The sequence below is a fragment of the Trichechus manatus genome, unplaced genomic scaffold, assembly GCF_000243295.1.
Source record: "Trichechus manatus latirostris isolate Lorelei unplaced genomic scaffold, TriManLat1.0 scaffold00085, whole genome shotgun sequence".
Taxonomy (NCBI): domain Eukaryota; kingdom Metazoa; phylum Chordata; class Mammalia; order Sirenia; family Trichechidae; genus Trichechus; species Trichechus manatus.
The window spans coordinates 11,561,077-11,565,164 of NW_004444021.1; the positions used below are offsets into that span (position 1 = coordinate 11,561,077).

General features: G+C 35.0%; 1 non-coding gene across 1 annotated transcript; it reads left to right on the forward strand.

The window, feature by feature from the left end:
• The first annotated feature begins 54 nt into the window (after positions 1–54).
• LOC111821452 (U6 spliceosomal RNA) lies at positions 55–161 on the forward strand. The gene has a single exon (XR_002824876.1). It is a non-coding gene; the product is annotated as a U6 spliceosomal RNA (small nuclear RNA).
• Positions 162–4,088: the final 3,927 nt, after the last annotated feature.

Sequence of the window (4,088 nt, forward strand, 5' to 3'; positions counted from 1 at the left end):
AAACATATCACAATACAAAAAAAAAAAATTATCTGCCTTTAAAGAGCACTTAGTGTGCTCACTTTGGTAGCACATATACTAAAATTGGAATGATCCAGAGAAGATTCGCAAAGCCCCTGTGCAAGGATGATACGCAAATCCGTGAAGCAGTCTATATTTTTGTGTAGAACTTTCAAATGGAGAGGAAGTCAAGGTGATATCAAGTAATAAAAGACTGGCTCAAACTTAGGAAGATAAGGGTTAAATTTCAAGGTAACCACAAAGCAAGTTAATAAACCTACTCACCAAAATAAAGAAGAAAAACATAAAGTCTCAGTAAACACAAAATCTGCGATAACAAAAGACACTAAAAAAAATTACACAAACAAAAGGAACTCAGCACATGAGAGTCAGAGGAACAAAGAAAACTTCAGCACTACAAGAAAAAAAAAAAAACACTACAAAATGACAGCAATAAATTCACACCTATCGATAATCACACTGAATGTAAATAGTTTAAATGCACCCATAAAAGGACAGAGAGTGACGGGATGGATTAAAAAAACATGATCCATCAATGTGATGTCTACAAGAGACACACCTTAGACACAAAGACATAAATATATTAAAAATCACAGGATGGAAAAAAAGTATATCAAGCAAACAGCAAACAAAAAAGAGTGTGAGTGGCAATAATAAACTCAGATAAAATAGACTTTAAGGCAAAATTCACCATAAAAGACAAGGAGGAACACTATATAATGAATAAAGGGAAAATGCACCATGATGACATATTCATGCTAAATATCTATGATCTCAATGACAGGGCTCCAAAATACATAAACTCTAACAACACTGAAAAGAGAAATTGACAGTTTCACAACAGTAGTAGGAGTTTCAACACACCACTCTCGGTAAAGGACAGAACATCTAAAAAGAAACTCAGCAAAGATACAGAAGATCTAAAGGCTACAAGCAAACATCTTGACCTCATAAACATGTACAGAACACTCCACTCAACAGCAGCAAAGTATACATTCTTTTCTAATGCACATGGAACAGTCTCCAGAATAGACCCCATCTTAGGCCAAAAAGCAGCCCTCAACAAAATCCAGAATATAGAGATAATACAAAACATCATCTCTGATCACAATGTCATAAAAGTAGAAATTAATAACAGGAAGAGCAAGGAGAAAAAAATCAAATACATGGAAACTGAATAACACCTTACATAAAAACCACTGGTAATACAAGACATCAAAGATGGAATAAAAAAGTTTCTAGAATCAAATGAGAATGAAAACACCAAAATCTTTGCGACGCAGCAAAGGCAGATCTCAGAGGTCAATTATAGCAATAGATGCACACATCAAAAAAAAAAAAGAAAAAGAATGATAGAGAGAAAAGGACAAAATCAAAACATTAGCCCTGTAACTCCAACAAATAAAAAGAGAAGAGCAAAAGAAGCCTGCAGCCACCAGAAGAAAGGAAATAATAAAGATCAGAGCAGAAATAAATGAAATGAAGAACAGAAAAACAATGGAAAGAATCAACAAAACCAAAAGCTGGTTCTTTGAAAGGATCAACAAAATTGACAAACCACTGGCAAAATCGACAAAAGAAAAACAGAAGAGGAAGCAAATAACCCAAATAAGAAATGAAATGAAGAACACTGCAACAGTCCCAATGGAAATAAAAAAGATCATAACAGAGTACAATGAAAAACTGTGCTCCAACAAATTTGAAAACCTAGAGGAAATGAACAAATTTCTAGAAACATACTACCTACGTAAACTAACACAAACTGAGGTAGAAAATATGAACAGACCCGTAACAAGAGAAGAGATTGAAAAGGTAATAATAATAATAAAAAAACCTCCCAACAAAAAAAGTCCTGGCCCAGTTGGCTTCACTGGACAATTCTACTAAACATTCAGAGAGGAGTTCACACCAGTACTACTCAAACTATTTTGGAACATAGAAAAGGAAGGGATACGTCCAAATTCATTCTATGAAGCCAGCATAATCCTGATACCAAAACCAGGCAAAAACATCACAAAAAAAGGAAATTACAGACCAACATCTTGCATAAATATAGAGGCAAAAATTCTCAACTGTAGCCAATAAAATCCAGCACCATGTAAAAAAATAATAGACTACAACCAAGTGGGATTCACACCAGGTATGCAAGGATGGTTCAACATTAGAAAATCAATCAAGATAATCCACCACATAAATAAAACAAAAGAAAAGAATCACATGATCATCTCAACTGGTGCAGAAAAGGCATTCAACAAAGTCCAACACCCATTCCTGATAATAACTCTCAATAAAGTAGGAATAGAAGGGAAATTCCTCAGCATAATAAAGGGCATCTATACAAAACCAACAGCCAACATCATTCTCAACAGAGGCTGAAAACATTCCTCCTGAGAATGGGAACAAGACAAGGATGCCCTTTATCACCACTCCTGTTTATCATTGTGCTGGAAGTCCTGGCTAGAGCAATAAGGCAAGAAAAAGAAATAAAGGGCATCCAAATTGGTAAGGAAGAAATAAAACTATATTTTTTTAGTTACACATAGAGAACCCTAAGGACTCCACAGGAAAACTACTGGAACTAATAGAAAGATTCAGGACAGTAGCAGGATACAAGATAAACATAAAAAAATCAGTTGGATTCTTATATACCAATAAAGAGAATGATGAAAAGGAAATCAGGAAAGCAATACCATTTATAACAGCTCCTAAAAAAAAAAAAAAAAAAGAAACCTTAGGAATAAATCTAACCAGGGACGTAAATGACCTATATAAGAAAACTACAAAACACTACTGCAAAAAACCAAAAGACGCCTACCTGAATGGAAAAACATACTATGCTCATGGATAGGTAGACTCAACATTGTGAAAATGTCAGTTCTACCCAAAGCAATCTACAAATACAATGCAACCCCAATCCAAATGCCAACACCGTTCTTTAACGAGATGGAAAAATTAGTCATCAACTTCATATGGAAAGGAAAGAGGCCCTGGATAAGTAAAGCATTATTGAAAAAGAAGACCAAAGTATGAGGCTTCACACTACCTGACCTCAGAACCTACTATACAGCTACAGTAGTCAAAACAGCCTGGTACTGGTACAACGACAGACACAATGACCAATGGAACAGAGTTGAGAATCCAGATGTAAATCCATCTATCTATGGCCACCTGATCTTTGACAAAGGCCCAAAGTCCATTAAATGGGGAAAAGACAGTCTTTTTAACAAATGGTGCTGGCAAAATTGGATCTTCATCTTTAAAAAAATGAAACAGGACCCAACATCACACCATACACAAAAACTAATTCAAAATGGATCAAAGACCTAAATATAAAACCACAAACTATAAAGATCATAGAAAAAATAGGATCAACACTAGTGGCCCTAATACATGGCTTAAACAGGATACAAACTGTAATTAACAACACACAAACACCAGAAGACAAGCTAGATAACTGGGATTTTCTAAAAATTAAACACTTATGCTCATCAAAAGACTTCACCAAAAGAGTAAAAAGGAGAACCTACAGACTGGGAGAAAAAATTTAGCTATGACAAATCCAACAAAGGTCTAATCTCTAAAATCTATAGGAAAATCCAACACCTCTACAATAAAAGGACAAATAATCCAATTAAAAAATGGGCAAAGGATATGAACAGACACTTCACAAAGAAGACATTCAGGTAGCTAACATGAGGAAATACTTGGGATCACTAGCCATTAGAGAAATGCAAATCAAAACTACAATCAGATGCCATCTTACCCCTACAGTTTTGGCACAAATCCAAAAAACAGAAAATAACAAATGTTGGAGCAGTTGCAGGGAGATTGGAACTCTTATGTACTGCTGGTGGGAATGCAAAATAGTGCAACCATTTTGGAAAACGATAATGTGCTTCCTTAAAAAGCTAGAAATAGAAATACCATATGATCCAGCAATCCCACTCTATATATCCTACAGAAATAAGAGCCATCACACAGATAGACATATTGACACCCATGTTCATTGCAGCATTATTTACTTTAGCAAAAAGATGGAAACAACCTAAGTGCCCATCAACAGATGA